The sequence below is a fragment of the Lepisosteus platostomus genome, chromosome 5 (genome assembly GCF_059453375.1).
Source record: "Lepisosteus platostomus isolate fLepPlt1 chromosome 5, fLepPlt1.hap1, whole genome shotgun sequence".
In the NCBI taxonomy this organism is placed as follows: domain Eukaryota; kingdom Metazoa; phylum Chordata; class Actinopteri; order Semionotiformes; family Lepisosteidae; genus Lepisosteus; species Lepisosteus platostomus.
This window is the reverse complement of record NC_142615.1, coordinates 40318497-40335412: the sequence shown is the minus strand read 5'-3', so window position 1 is coordinate 40335412 and position 16916 is coordinate 40318497. Positions and strand designations below refer to the sequence as shown.

Sequence of the window (16916 nt, the reverse complement as noted above, 5' to 3'; positions counted from 1 at the left end):
AGGGGTGGGCGTCAGGGCCATATGACAGTTCTTTAGGCAGAGAGTGGCGGGGTGGGATGTCATGATCTGACCATACTGCTTTACGCAGAGAGTGGCGGGGGTGGAATGTCAGGTCTTGGCGACACTGTTTTATACAGAGAGTGGAAGGTTGGGTGTCAGGGCCATATGACAATTCTTTATGCAGAGAGTGGTGGGGGTGGGATATCAGAGCCTGAGAACACTGCCTAACCCGGAGAGTGGAGGGGTGGGTGTCAGGGCCATACGGCACTTCCTTACGCAGAGAGTGGCGGGGGTGGGATGTCAGGGCTTGACAACATTGCTTTATGCAGAGAGTGAAAGGTTGGGTGTCAGTGCCAAACGACAGTGCTTTACGCTGAGAGTGGAGGGGGAGCGATATCAGGGCCTGATGAGACTGCTTAATGCAGAGAGTGGCAGGGGTGGGATATCAGGGCCTGACGATACTGCTTTACGCAGATAGTGGCGGGGGTGGGATGTCAGGGCCATACGACAGTGCTTTACGCAGATAGTGGCGGGGGTGGGATGTCAGGGCCATACGACAGTGCTTTACACAGAGAGTGGTGGGGGTGGGATGTAAGGGCCTGATGATACTGCTTTACGCAGAGAGTGATAAGGGTGGGATGTCAGGGTTGTACGACACTGCTTTACGCAAAGAGTGGAGGGGGTGGAATGTCAGAGCTTGACGTCACTGCTTTAAGCACAGAGTGGACGGGTGGGTGTCAGGGCCATACGACAGTGCTTTACACAGAGAGTGGTGGGGGTGGGATGTCAGGGCCATATGACACTGCTTTCCGCAGAGAGTGGCGGGGGTGTGATGTCAGGGCCATACGACAGTGCTTTACACAGAGAGTGGTGGGGGTGGGATGTCAGGGCCATATGACACTGCTTTACACAGAAAGTGGCAGGGGTGGGATGTCAGGGCCTGACAACACAGCTTAACGCAGAGAGTCCAGGGGTGGGTGTCAGGGCCATACGACACTTCTTTACGTAGAGAGTGGCGGGGGTGGGATGTCAGGGCCTGACGATACTTCTTTACGCAGAGAGTGGCGGGGGTGGGATGTCAGGGCCTGAAGATACTGCTTTTCGCAGAGAGCGGAGGAGGTGGGATACGACAGTGCTTTCCACTGAGAGTGGTGGGGGTGGGATGTCATGGCCATAAGACACTACGTTATGCAGAGAGTTGAGGGATTGATGTCAGGGCCATACGACAGTGCTCCACTCAGGCTTCTGCTTGAATTTGTACTCCTCCTCTCTCTCCCTACCTCTACCTCTCCCTCTCTCTACCTCTCTCCCTACCTCTTCCTTTTCCCCTCCCTACCTCTCTCCCTACCTCTACCTCTCCCTCTCTGTGGGGCCAGCAGGGGGCACTCACCCTGCGGTCTGTGTGGGTCCTAATGCACCAGTATAGTGACGGGGGACACGATCTGGCCCACCAGCGACGAGCAGGTTACCAGATCTAGACAAAGGGGGGAACTCTTAGTCGTATGAGCTTAGTCACACATCACAGCGAATTAAAAAAAAAACAAATATTATGTCTGTTACTAATGACTTTTTTTTCCTAAATTGAAAGTCTCTTTCCCGGGTGATTTTCTAGCGCGACTGGGGCTCTTCATTTCTCCTCGGTGTCTCATCACAGTCGGATTTGAAATAGACCACAGAACCTGCCGCTGCAATGCTCTTGGTTAGGGGCTCTCATCCTGCATCACCAATCTTCCACAGGAGGGATGGAGCTGGATTTCTGGAGAGGGAGAGGTAGAGGTAGGGAGAGAGGTAGGGAGGGGAAAAGGGAGAGGTAGAGAGAGGGAGAGGTAGAGGTAGGTAGAGAGAGGGAGGAGGAGTACAAATTCAAGAAGGAGAAAATCCACAACACAACACAGGCGTCGGCATGCGTGGGCTACAAAAGGAACAAGTAAAATGTTTCTTCCGGGCTGAAAAGAGAAGGAAGGAAAACACAGCATTGCGGCGCTACGACACGAAGACGTCGAGCCAGTTGAGCACAGCAAACCCAACCTGTTCTCACAAGTTGCTTGCACTTCAGGCGAAATAAAAGCTGCTGAGCTAAATCAGGAAAGCGGTAACTATTAGGACTGCTCACTGTTCCTCAGGCTGGGACAGGAGATCACACACTGTATTATTATTATTGAGAGACAGGCTCACTGTCTGTTCCTCAGGCTGGGACAGGAGATCACACACTGTATTATTATTATTGAGAGACAGGCTCACTTTCTGTTCTCCAGACTGGGACAGGAGATCACACACTGTATTATTATTATTGTGAGACAGGCTCACGGTCTTTTCCCCAGGCTGGGAGAGAAGATCACACTGTATTATTATTATTGAGAGTCTGACTCACTGTTCCCCAGGCTGGGAAAGGAGATCCCACACTGTATTATTATTATTGAGAGACATGCTCACTGTTTGTTCCTCAGACTGGGACAGGACATCCCACACTGGATTATTATTATTGAGAGACAGGATCACTGCCTGTTCCTCAGGCTAAGACAGGAGATCACATACTGTATTATTATTATTGAGAGAGGCTTACTGTCTGTTCCCCAGGCTGGGACAGGAGATCACACGCTGTAATATTATTATTTAGAGACAGGCTCACTGTTCCTCAGGCTTGACAGGAGATCAAACTGTATTATTAATGTTGAGAGACAAGCTCACTGTTCCTCAGGCTGGGACAGGAGATGACACACTGTATTATTATTATTGAGAGACAGGGTCACTGTTCCTAAGGCTGGAACAGGAGGTCACACACTGTATTATTGTTATTGAGAGACAGGCTCACAGTCTGTTCCTCAGGCTGGGATAGGAAATCACACACTGTATTATTATTATTGAGAGACGGGCTCACTGTCTGTTCCTCAGGCTGGGATAGGAAATCACACACTGTATTATTATTATTAAGAGACGGGCTCACTGTCTGTTCCTCAGGCTTGGACAGGAGATCACACACTGTACTTTTATTATTGAGGGACAGGCTCACTGTCTGTTCCTCAGGCTGGGACAGGCGATCACACTGTATTATTATTATTGAGAGACAAGCTCACTGTTCCTCAGGCTGGGACAGGAGATGACACACTGTATTATTATTATTATTATTGAGAGAGGCTTACTGTCTGTTCCCCAGGCTGGGACAGGAGATCACACGCTGTAATATTATTATTGAGAGACAAGCTCACTGTCTGTTCCTAAGGCTGGAACAGGAGATCACACACTGTATTATTATTATTGAGAGACAGGCTCACTGTTCCTCAGGCTTGACAGGAGATCAAACTGTATTATTATTATTGAGAGACAAGCTCAGAGTCTGTTCCTCAGGCTGGGACAGGAAATCACACACTGTATTATTATTATTGAGAGACGGGCTCACTGTCTGTTTCTCAGGCTAGGGTAGGATATCACACACTGTGGAGGAGATGCAAGTCGATGCCTCCATGACCTCGTGGATCACTGACTACCTGACGGGCAGACCACAGTCTGTGAGACTTCAGAACTGTGTGTCTGAACTGGTAGTGAGTAACACAGGGGCACCTCAAGGGACAGTTCATTCTCCATTCCTCTTCACCCTCTATACTTCGGACTTTAAGTACAACTCAAAGTCATGCCACCTGCAAAAGTTCTCAGATGACTCTGCAATTGTGGGATGTATCAAGGGTGAGCAGGAGGAGGAGTACAGAGGACTGGTCAGCAGCTTTGTGGAGTGGTGTGGGGTGAACCACTTGGAACTGAATGTTACAAAGACAAAGGAACTGGTGGTAGATTTCAGGAGGAAAAAGGTCAAACCTACTCCTGTCTACATCCATGGGAGTGGCGTGGAGATGGTGGACTCGTACAAGTACCTGGGAGTGCACATCGACGATAGACTGGAATGGTCTAAGAACATCGAGGCCATCTATAAGAACGGACAGAGCCGACTTTACTTCTTGAGGAGGCTCAGGTCCTTCAATGTGTGTAGTAAGATGCTGCACATGTTTTATCAGTCGGTGGTAGCGAGTGCCATTTTCTACGCAGTGGTGTGCTGGGGCTCTGGGATTAGAGCAGTAGATTCCAAAAGGCTGAACAAGCTCATCAGGAGAGCGAGCTCTGTCATTGGGTCTGACCTGGACCCCTTGGAGGTAGTGGCTGAGAGGAGAATGATGTCCAAACTAGAGGCCATCATGGACAACTTCTCCCATCCCCTCTATGACAGGCTTGCAGGAATGAAGAGCACGTTCAGCAATAGACTGATTCATCCACGGTGCGAAAGGGAGCGCTACAGGAGGTCATTCTTGCCGTCTGCCATAAGACTGTACAACGCATCCACCGTGCGTCTTGGCAGAGGCAACAGTCACAGTGACCTGTTTCTGGACTAAACGCATATACACATCTACTGCTACATCTGTTCTCTTTCTTTTTCTTTTTCTTTTTCCCGTTTACAACCACTTTTGTGCAATATATTTCAGGGACCTGTGCAATACATTTATATTTATATTTATATCTATGGTTACATCTATATTTATATTCATACGTGTGATACGATTTTCTGTGTACTGTTCTGTTCTAGTTTCCTCTTGTGTGTCCGGACTGTGAGTAACTCTTGTATTGTATTGTATTGTATGTATTGTACTATTAGTATATAATTCGTTACACTGTGGCTGTGTTGTGTGTGTTAAGCTGCTGTTGCACTGCAATTTCCCTCACGGGATCAATAAAGTATCTATCTATTATTAGTATTGAGAGACAGCCTCAGTGTTCCACAGGCTGGGACAGGAGATCACACACTGTATTTTTATTATTGAGAGACAGGCTCACTGTTCCTCAGGCTGGGACAGGAGTTCAAACTGTATTATTATTATTGAGAGACAAGCTCACTGTTCCTCAGGCTGGGACAGGAGATGACACAGTGTATTATTATTATGAGAGACAAGCTCACTGTTCCTCAGGCTGGGACAATAGAACACACTGTATTATTATTATTGAGAGTTTGGCTCACTGTTCCCCAGGCTGGGACAGGAGGTCACACTCTATTATTATTATTGAGAGACAGGCTCACTGTCTGTTCCTCAGGCTGGGACAGGAGATCACAAACTGTATTATTATAGAGAGACCTGCTCTTTCCTGACTGTTCCTTAGGCTGGGACAGCAGTTCATAATCTGCTTTATTATTATTGAGAGACTGGCTCACTCCTGTCTGTTCCTCAGGTTGGGAAAGGAGATCACACACTGTATTATTATTATTGAAAGACGGGCTCACTGTCTGTTCCTCAGGCTGGGACAGGAGATCAAAAACTGTTTTATTATTATAGAGAGACCTGCTCTTTCCTGACTGTTCCTTAGGCTGGGACAGCAGTTCATAATCTGCTTTATTATTATTGAGAGACTGGCTCACTCCTGTCTGTTCCTCAGGTTGGGAAAGGAGATCACACACTGTATTATTATTATTGAGAGACGGGCTCACTGTCTGTTCCTCAGGTTGGGAATGGAGATCACACACTGTTTTATTGTTATTGAGAGACAGGCTCAGTGTTCCCCAGGCTGGGACAGGAGATCACACACTGTATTATTATTATTGAGATACAGACTCACTGTCTGTTCCTCTTGCTGGGACAGGACATTCCACACTGGATTATTATAATTGAGAGAAAGGTTCACTGTCTGTTCCTCAGGCTGGGACAGGAAATCACACACTGTATTATTATTATTGAGAGACAGGCCCTCTGTTCCTCAGGCTTGGACAGGAGATCACACTGTATTATTATTCTTGAGAGAGAAGCTCACTGTTCCTCAGGCTGGGACAGGAGATGACACACTGTATTATTATTATTGAGTGACAGGCTTACTGTCTGTTCCTCAGGCTGGGACAGGAGAACACACAGTGTATTATTATTATCGAGAGACCTGCTCTTTCCTGACTGTTCCTTAGGCTGTTACAGGAGATCATAATCTGCATTATTATTATTGAGAGACTGGCCCACTCCTGTCTGTTGCTCAGGTTGGGACAGGAGGTCACACACTGTATTATTATTATTGAGAGACAGGCTCACGGTTTGTTCCTCAGACTGGGACAGGAGGTCACACACTGTATTATTATTATCTTTGAGAGACAGGCTCACTGTCTGTTCCTCAGGCTGGGACAGGAGATCACACTGTATTATTATTGAGAGACAAGCTCACTGTTCCTCAGGCTGGGACAGGAGATGACACACTGTATTATTATTATTATTATTATTATTTAGAGACAGGCTCACTGTTCCTCAGGCTGGGACAGGAGATCAAACTGTATTATTATTATTATTGAGAGACAAGCTCTCTGTTCCTCATGCTGGGACAGGAGATCACACTGTATTATTATTATTGACAGATAAACTCACTGTTCCTCAGGCTGGGACAGTAGATCACACTGTATTATTATTGCTTAGAGTCTGGCTTACTGTTCCCCAAGCTGGGACAGGAGGTCACACACTGTATTATCAATATTGAGAGACAGGCTCGCTGTCTGTTCCTCAGGCTGGGACAGTAGATCACACTGTATTATTATTATTGAGAGTCTGGCTCACTGTCTGTTCCTCAGGCTGGGACAGGAGGTCACACACTGTATTATTATTATCTTTGAGAGACAGGCTCACTGTCTGTTCCTCAGGCTGGGACAGGAGATCACACACTGTATTATTATTATAGAGAGACAGACTCACTGTTCCTCAGGCTGGGACAGGAGATCACACACTGTATTATTATTATAGAGAGACAGGCTCACGGTTCCTCAGGCTGGGACAGGAGATGACACTGTATTATTTTTATTGAGAGTCTGGCTCACTGTTCCCCAAGCTGGGACAGGAGGTCACACACTGTATTATTATTATTATTGAGATACTGGCTCACTGTCTGTTCCTCAGGCTGGGACAGGAGGTCACACACTGTATTATTATTATCTTTGAGAGACAGGCTCACTGTCTGTTCCTCAGGTTGGGAAAGGAGATCACACACTGTATTATTATTATTGAAAGACGGGCTCACTGTCTGTTCCTCAGGCTGGGACAGGAGATCAAAAACTGTTTTATTATTATAGAGAGACCTGCTCTTTCCTGACTGTTCCTTAGGCTGGGACAGCAGTTCATAATCTGCTTTATTATTATTGAGAGACTGGCTCACTCCTGTCTGTTCCTCAGGTTGGGAAAGGAGATCACACACTGTATTATTATTATTGAGAGACGGGCTCACTGTCTGTTCCTCAGGTTGGGAATGGAGATCACACACTGTATTATTGTTATTGAGAGACAGGCTCAGTGTTCCCCAGGCTGGGACAGGAGATCACACACTGTATTATTATTATTGAGATACAGACTCACTGTCTGTTCCTCTTGCTGGGACAGGACATTCCACACTGGATTATTATAATTGAGAGAAAGGTTCACTGTCTGTTCCTCAGGCTGGGACAGGAAATCACACACTGTATTATTATTATTGAGAGACAGGCCCTCTGTTCCTCAGGCTTGGACAGGAGATCACACTGTATTATTATTCTTGAGAGAGAAGCTCACTGTTCCTCAGGCTGGGACAGGAGATGACACACTGTATTATTATTATTGAGTGACAGGCTTACTGTCTGTTCCTCAGGCTGGGACAGGAGAACACACAGTGTATTATTATTATCGAGAGACCTGCTCTTTCCTGACTGTTCCTTAGGCTGTTACAGGAGATCATAATCTGCATTATTATTATTGAGAGACTGGCCCACTCCTGTCTGTTGCTCAGGTTGGGACAGGAGGTCACACACTGTATTATTATTATTGAGAGACAGGCTCACGGTTTGTTCCTCAGACTGGGACAGGAGGTCACACACTGTATTATTATTATCTTTGAGAGACAGGCTCACTGTCTGTTCCTCAGGCTGGGACAGGAGATCACACTGTATTATTATTGAGAGACAAGCTCACTGTTCCTCAGGCTGGGACAGGAGATGACACACTGTATTATTATTATTATTATTATTATTATTTAGAGACAGGCTCACTGTTCCTCAGGCTGGGACAGGAGATCAAACTGTATTATTATTATTATTATTGAGAGACAAGCTCTCTGTTCCTCATGCTGGGACAGGAGATCACACTGTATTATTATTATTGACAGATAAACTCACTGTTCCTCAGGCTGGGACAGTAGATCACACTGTATTATTATTGCTTAGAGTCTGGCTTACTGTTCCCCAAGCTGGGACAGGAGGTCACACACTGTATTATCAATATTGAGAGACAGGCTCGCTGTCTGTTCCTCAGGCTAGTACAAGAGATAACGCACTGTATTATTACTATTGAGATACAGGCTCACTGTCTGTTCCTCAGGCTGGGACAGTAGATCACACTGTATTATTATTATTGAGAGTCTGGCTCACTGTCTGTTCCTCAGGCTGGGACAGGAGGTCACACACTGTATTATTATTATCTTTGAGAGACAGGCTCACTGTCTGTTCCTCAGGCTGGGACAGGAGATCACACACTGTATTATTATTATAGAGAGACAGACTCACTGTTCCTCAGGCTGGGACAGGAGATCACACACTGTATTATTATTATAGAGAGACAGGCTCACGGTTCCTCAGGCTGGGACAGGAGATGACACTGTATTATTTTTATTGAGAGTCTGGCTCACTGTTCCCCAAGCTGGGACAGGAGGTCACACACTGTATTATTATTATTATTGAGATACTGGCTCACTGTCTGTTCCTCAGGCTGGGACAGGAGGTCACACACTGTATTATTATTATCTTTGAGAGACAGGCTCACTGTCTGTTCCTCAGGTTGGGAAAGGAGATCACACACTGTATTATTATTATTGAAAGACGGGCTCACTGTCTGTTCCTCAGGCTGGGACAGGAGATCAAAAACTGTTTTATTATTATAGAGAGACCTGCTCTTTCCTGACTGTTCCTTAGGCTGGGACAGCAGTTCATAATCTGCTTTATTATTATTGAGAGACTGGCTCACTCCTGTCTGTTCCTCAGGTTGGGAAAGGAGATCACACACTGTATTATTATTATTGAGAGACGGGCTCACTGTCTGTTCCTCAGGTTGGGAATGGAGATCACACACTGTATTATTGTTATTGAGAGACAGGCTCAGTGTTCCCCAGGCTGGGACAGGAGATCACACACTGTATTATTATTATTGAGATACAGACTCACTGTCTGTTCCTCTTGCTGGGACAGGACATTCCACACTGGATTATTATAATTGAGAGAAAGGTTCACTGTCTGTTCCTCAGGCTGGGACAGGAAATCACACACTGTATTATTATTATTGAGAGACAGGCCCTCTGTTCCTCAGGCTTGGACAGGAGATCACACTGTATTATTATTCTTGAGAGAGAAGCTCACTGTTCCTCAGGCTGGGACAGGAGATGACACACTGTATTATTATTATTGAGTGACAGGCTTACTGTCTGTTCCTCAGGCTGGGACAGGAGAACACACAGTGTATTATTATTATCGAGAGACCTGCTCTTTCCTGACTGTTCCTTAGGCTGTTACAGGAGATCATAATCTGCATTATTATTATTGAGAGACTGGCCCACTCCTGTCTGTTGCTCAGGTTGGGACAGGAGGTCACACACTGTATTATTATTATTGAGAGACAGGCTCACGGTTTGTTCCTCAGACTGGGACAGGAGGTCACACACTGTATTATTATTATCTTTGAGAGACAGGCTCACTGTCTGTTCCTCAGGCTGGGACAGGAGATCACACTGTATTATTATTGAGAGACAAGCTCACTGTTCCTCAGGCTGGGACAGGAGATGACACACTGTATTATTATTATTATTATTATTATTATTATTATTTAGAGACAGGCTCACTGTTCCTCAGGCTGGGACAGGAGATCAAACTGTATTATTATTATTATTGAGAGACAAGCTCTCTGTTCCTCATGCTGGGACAGGAGATCACACTGTATTATTATTATTGACAGATAAACTCACTGTTCCTCAGGCTGGGACAGTAGATCACACTGTATTATTATTGCTTAGAGTCTGGCTTACTGTTCCCCAAGCTGGGACAGGAGGTCACACACTGTATTATCAATATTGAGAGACAGGCTCGCTGTCTGTTCCTCAGGCTAGTACAAGAGATAACGCACTGTATTATTACTATTGAGATACAGGCTCACTGTCTGTTCCTCAGGCTGGGACAGTAGATCACACTGTATTATTATTATTGAGAGTCTGGCTCACTGTCTGTTCCTCAGGCTGGGACAGGAGGTCACACACTGTATTATTATTATCTTTGAGAGACAGGCTCACTGTCTGTTCCTCAGGCTGGGACAGGAGATCACACACTGTATTATTATTATAGAGAGACAGACTCACTGTTCCTCAGGCTGGGACAGGAGATCACACACTGTATTATTATTATAGAGAGACAGGCTCACGGTTCCTCAGGCTGGGACAGGAGATGACACTGTATTATTTTTATTGAGAGTCTGGCTCACTGTTCCCCAAGCTGGGACAGGAGGTCACACACTGTATTATCAATATTGAGAGACAGGCTCGCTGTCTGTTCCTCAGGCTAGTACAAGAGATAACGCACTGTATTATTACTATTGAGATACAGGCTCACTGTCTGTTCCTCAGGCTGGGACAGTAGATCACACTGTATTATTATTATTGAGAGTCTGGCTCACTGTCTGTTCCTCAGACTGGGACAGGAGGTCACACACTGTATTATTATTATCTTTGAGAGACAGGCTCACTGTCTGTTCCTCAGGCTGGGACAGGAGATCACACACTGTATTATTATTATAGAGAGACAGACTCACTGTTCCCCAGGCTGGGACAGGAGATCACACACTGGATTATTATTATTGAGAGACAGGCTCACGGTTCCTCAGGCTGGGACAGTAGATTACACTGTATTATTTTTATTGAGAGTCTGGCTCACTGTTCCCCAAGCTGGGACAGGAGGTCACACACTGTATTATTATTATTATTGAGATACTGGCTCACTGTCTGTTCCTCAGGCTGGGACAGGAGGTCACACACTGTATTATTATTATCTTTGAGAGACAGGCTCACTGTCTGTTCCTCAGGCTGGGACAGGAGATCACACACTGTATTATTATTATAGAGAGACAGGCTCACGGTTCCTCAGGCTGGGACAGGAGATGACACACTGTATTATTTTTATTGAGAGTCTGGCTCACTGTTCCCCAAGCTGGGACAGGAGGTCACACACTGTATTATTATTATTGAGTATCTGGCTCACTGTTCCTCAGGCTGGGGCAGGATATCACACACTGTATTATTAGTATTGAGAGACAGCCTCAGTGTTCCCCAGGCTGGGACAGGAGATCACACACTGTATTATTAGTATTGAGAGACAGGATCACTGTCTGTTCCTCAGGCTGGGACAAAAGATCATACTGTATTATTATTATTGAGAGACAAGCTCACTGTTCCTCAGGCTGAGACAGTAGATCACACTGTATTATTATTATTGAGAGTCTGGTTCACTGTTCCCCAAGCTGGGACAGGAGGTCACACACTGTATTATTATTATTGAGAGACAGGCTCGCTGTCTGTTCCCCAGGCTAGTACAGGAGATCACGCACTGTATTATTATTATTGAGATACAGGCTGACTGTCTGTTCCTCGGGCTGGGACAGGGAATCACACACTGTATTATTAGTATTATTGAGAGACAGGTTCGCTGTCTGCTCCTCAGGCTGGCACAGGAGATCACACACTGTTGCAGTGTGCTCTCAAGAGACACTAGTTCTGTAGGGGTTTGGGCATTTACTGGGACAATTATTTTTGTGGCAGTAAATCACAAAATTGATTCTTTTAATGGTCTTAGAATCCAACCATGCGATATAACTCAAACAACGCATACACAGGTACTAATACACGAGGATACATTTATTAATATATAGAATATGCATGTAAGCCTAACAGATCTTATCATAAGGGTTATCAGAATACAAAAGATATAAATTCATTCAGTTACAAAGAGTTACACATATCAAGAGGACATAAGTTCGGTATATCATTCATTTAGACCGTTTCGTAATTGAACTTGTTTACAACTTCTACATTAGATACTCAAAACAAGTACATAACCCTTAGGAATTAAATTGATATCAACTGGTTGGGAGCAGTAATGCAATGAAGTTGAATATTCATTGCCGCTGGGGCTGTACTCTCACCGTTTCCGTAGTGTAGCGGTTATCACATTTGCCTCACACACGAAAGGTTCCCGGTTTGAGACTGGGCGGAAACAGCCTCCTTTTGCACACTCCTGTACTTCACAGAGGTCTTGAGCGACCGGTCATTTGTTCCCAATGTATTTCCGGTGCCTTCATGCACTCTTGTACCAAACGCACGTTCCTTCTGTAGGCGGAGCCGATCATTTGCAATTGGGCTGTGCCGACAGACCAGGACGAGCTCAAAAGCAGCGCAGGACCTGCAAGAACAACAGAAAGATTAGCATCCAGCGGGGGCTTCTTAGTGAGCCCAAGATCTCATCAAGAATCGGCTCCAGCTACAGGGCTGGGCGCATTGTTCCATTCTCCGACCATTCTCAGTGTAAACAAGTCCCTCCTGGTCTCTGCTTGAATTGCACTTTCCTGCGTTTGCTTTGGTGTAACTGGCTTCCCCTGCATGGGCGAATGTGAAGAAGATCCTTAGTAAGTCATTGAAGAAAACCGAGAAGAGGTCGGAGTGGCCTCTGTCGTTCATCAACGATCCAGTCAGGCAGTACTCCTCTGTAAAGCGCCGTTCGTTCACATCGATTGGCTTTTTTTTGCCTTCATTCGTGCAAGTAGTAAAAGCAGACGCCCCTTTAGGGAGCTTGTCAGCACCTGGAGTTTTCCCCTTCTGTAAGCTCTCCATAGCCTCTCAGCTCTTCTACTGTCAAATCCCCCTCAAGTACTTCCCTATCTTTTTCACTCAAAACGTTTTCTAGCTTTGAGGTAAAAAAATGAATTTCTTCATCCTTTACCTCTGTAGAGCTGTACAGTCTTGAGTAGAAGTGTCACGCCCTCTGCAGCCAGAGGGCGGTCCTTCTCTGTCCTGTCCCTAGTTTCTGGTCTGCTTTCCTTCCTGTGCCTCTCTTTCCCTTGGGCTATATATTTCCGTATGAGCTGTACAAGCCCCTGCAAGCGGCCCGCACCCACAGCACATGCTCTCCTTCCTCCTCGCTCGGGGAGAAAACAGAGTCATTTTTCCTTTTCCTCAAGTCCAGCTCCTGGGAGCACTGAGGGGAAAGGGGTGCAGCCGATGCACCAGTCTCCTCTTCCCCCTCACCCACCAGCTGCTGCAGATCCTCCGTGATGGACTGGATGGAAGAGAGGAGGGCATCTGTAGCACTTGCAGAGTCTGAGAAAAGCAGCTCCGCTGAATCCTGGGTATCCTCGCTGGACCCGCTCCACCGGGGGGCCCCACACTGGCCCTCGTTCTGAGGAGCAGAAGTGGGGGAGGGGTCCTCGCTGTTCTCGGGGGTTTTCAAACCCTCGCGCTTGTCTGGTGCAGACTGCGGTTGTGGGGGCGTAGTGGATTTCTCTTCCACCGGCCCCGGAGCCACAGCAGGACTGATCCTGGCTGGAGGCAAGGAGTCTTTGTCCAACAAGGGTTCTTTGTTTGACTTGTTGTTTGCTTTGGATTTTCGGGCCGGTTTGGCTGAAACAAGCACTGCCTCATCCTTTCTCATTTTGAGTCTATTGGCGTAGGTGTGAGGGCAGTTCTTAAAAACGTGTCCTTCCGAGCCACATAAATTGCACTTTGGCTGCATTGAACAGTCAGAGGCTAAATGTCCCTGTTTGCCACAGGTCTTGCAGCATTTCACAGTGCAGGACGATGCCACAGTGTCCCACAGCACCACAGCGCCGACAGCGCCGACACACCTTTGGTTGTCCCACATAAAAAACATAGCCATTGCAGGCGCCCAGCCGGATTGTAGAGGGCAGGTGCCTTAAGCCTCCATTTACATTGTCCAGTAGCAAGCGAACCTCGAATTTCCTTGCTCCTGTTTTTATACCGTCAACATCTCTAACCTCAGTTCCATGGTGGACAGTGCAGTACTGGTTAAGCCAGGTGTGAATGTCCTCCGTCTTTGCCAGTTCCAAGAACATAACAACATGCACCGTTTTCCTCTCTCTCTGTGTCAGAGGCTGCAAGTCGATCTTCTCAAGGGCAGGAACTTTCCCTCTTTTTGCCTCAAACACATCCACACATTGTTCAAACAGAGGATAGGTAGCAAAAACAACCTCAAATGCTTTCTGACCTGGGAGAGCGAAGATGAAATCCAAGTGCCGAGGTTCAAAGCCAAGTTCCTTCTGCAACACTTTTCTGCTGAACTGCATACGATCCATGAAGAGGTCATCCAAAAGCTCAAAACGCACAGCATTCTTGCGGGATCCAAAAGTTGCCATTTCGTGAACTGCTAAACAAACACTGCTTCCACAAAACAAGGAAAACAATCCAACTACTCCACCTACAGGCTGATCAAGGTATCTCCCCTGCCAAGTAAGTATGAGCTGTACAAGCCCCTGCAAGCGGCCCGCACCCACAGCACAAAGCGCGCAGCCTAGGCCAGCTCCTCGCCCCGCACACCACCGCCTCCTGCTGGGCCCACTCTTTCGCACACTCACACGCCACACTAACACTCAAAAGGGTGGGCAAAACAAGAAAATGAGCGCGCCGTTTCCTACACATCTGCAGTCGCCAATGCCCATTCGCAGCATGTCCCGGGACGCAATTCGGCCTCATTTGCATAACACCAGAGCGGCAGATCGCTACGCAAGCTCGCGTCGTGCGCCTGCCACACACCGAACAAACACTGGAGCCATTTCAGCAATTTCCAAAAAACCTGCTCCCCTGCCCACAAGGCTCCGTCTCTTACCCGCTCTCCAGAGCCTGCTGCCTTCTGTGCTGTTCTCTCGGCACCGCTGCAGCGCACACAACTCCTGCAGCGTGGGGAGAAAGTTTCAAACGCTTCGCCGCAGGGAAGGCTCGCTCCGTGCTCACACGTCCTTTCAATGCCAGTTCAACAAGTGCTCCGCATTAGCAGCGTCGGGGCTCCGGCGTGTCGCACCTCACCTCACCTCGCACAGCCCTCTCCTTGAATGTCTGGCGCTGGGCATGCCCCGCTCTCCTCCCTGGGTGAATCTATTTTTTAAGAACTTTATTTTCTTTTCACAAAAAAATACAGGACATCACAAATTAGAAAGCTTTACATTAATATACATACTTAAAACAGTATATATGATCACATCTCATTACATTTTGACACGGTACCAGTTACATAGCAACAATTTCTTTTTTTCTGGTGTAAATCACATTCTTTACTTAAACGTGATAATGTTTTCCACAGTTTCTTGAGATATTGACCTATGCTCTCTATTTCCCACAGATTTTCTGCTTCCTCCCTCCTTTCTCTCCACAGATCTCTGAGGTAATAGTTCTCTCGGGTGATGAACAAGGCCAGGCTACCTGCTGCCTTGACTGGGACCTCGATGCCTTTGAACAGCCCCATGTTCCTCACTCTCCACAGGGCGTCTTTCCCACTGTTCACCACGGCCCAGATCCTGTCAAACACGTCAGGAGGAAGTTTGACAGGAGAGATGCCGTTGTAGCGGCAATGCTTGTTAATAAGACAGAATTAAGTGGTGGTATGCTGTCCTAAATGAGGTGACAACTGCTGTTGTCTGCAAAGGGACTTGGACTTTGTTCTAAGCGCAAGGCCGAGGATCCCGTACTCAGAATTCTACCAACGTGAATGCTCCGCTTGATCAACGGCAGCCTACAGTTGGACCCTCGTCGACAACCTGAATAGCTTATTCAGAAGCAGCGCTGGACCGGGAACGAACCAGCTTCTTCCCAGACAAAAGAGTGACTTGTGAGGACTCGCGGTCACACTCTGTGCATAGAGACTTTCTACTAGCCAGCTGGGCTGCTGGTAGATCTCCTCGGAGCAACGACTGCCCTGCGCGCCGCAGTCAGATTCCTCCGCCCGTCCTACTCCGAGCTGTACTTCAACTGGTTGGCCGGTAGCCAGAGGATGCCGGGACAACGCCCATTGGACAACCGCTGGAACATTGGCTGCAACAGAGCCTGTCAGCTGGCTTGGTGTTCGTGCCGGGAAATTCCAAATCCATAAACAGTGGATAAGTAAACCCCATGTTCTACATTGTGTCTCGAGAATTCAATTGTACTTCAACACAAGTTGTTATCAATTTAATTCATGAGTAGTGTATTTACTTCCGAGTTTAGAGTAACAGTGGGTAATAACACTGATTAGCAATTTAGTAACCGAACGATATATATTGACATATATTCTCTGTTGTGTATCTCTTTGTGTTGGCATCTCTTCGAGATTATATACCTTGTATATTGATAACCCTCACAGTAAGGTCTGCCGCTCGTATCCAGGCAGACTAGTATATGTTTGGTGCACAATTTATATGAATAAATGTATCTCGTGTATTGAATTGAGAAAACATCAAAAAGCGAAAGAAGAAGCACTAGATATGTTATTCAAACTAGATCGTTTTCCACAGAGCTCAGATGTCAAAGCACAGCAGCAGCTCTCCACAGCGATCCTGTATAGCGCCCTTTCTCCCGCAGCTCCGTCCTCATTGGAAGGAAGCAAGAGTGAAAGGCTGAAGTGAAATAGAGCGGGGACGAAGGCAGTGAAGAGAGAGAACGTGGGAAGAAGAGAAAAACGCAAGGGAAAAAAAGCAGCGTCGTAAAAGACGTGACGGAGCTGTCCTCTCTATAAGAAGGGTGCCTACGAGCCCTGTTCTAGCTCACGGCCACACCCCCTTGAGCATGCCTGATCTTGTCTGATCTCGGAAGCTAAACAGGGATGGGCCTGGTTAGTACTTGGATGGGAGACCGCCTGGGAATACCAGGTGCTGTAAGCG

The 16916-nt window shown here is 46.8% G+C and overlaps 1 pseudogene; it reads left to right on the top strand.

Moving 5' to 3' along the window:
* Positions 1–16797: 16797 nt before the first annotated feature.
* LOC148666527 (5S ribosomal RNA) lies at positions 16798–16916 on the top strand (annotated as a pseudogene).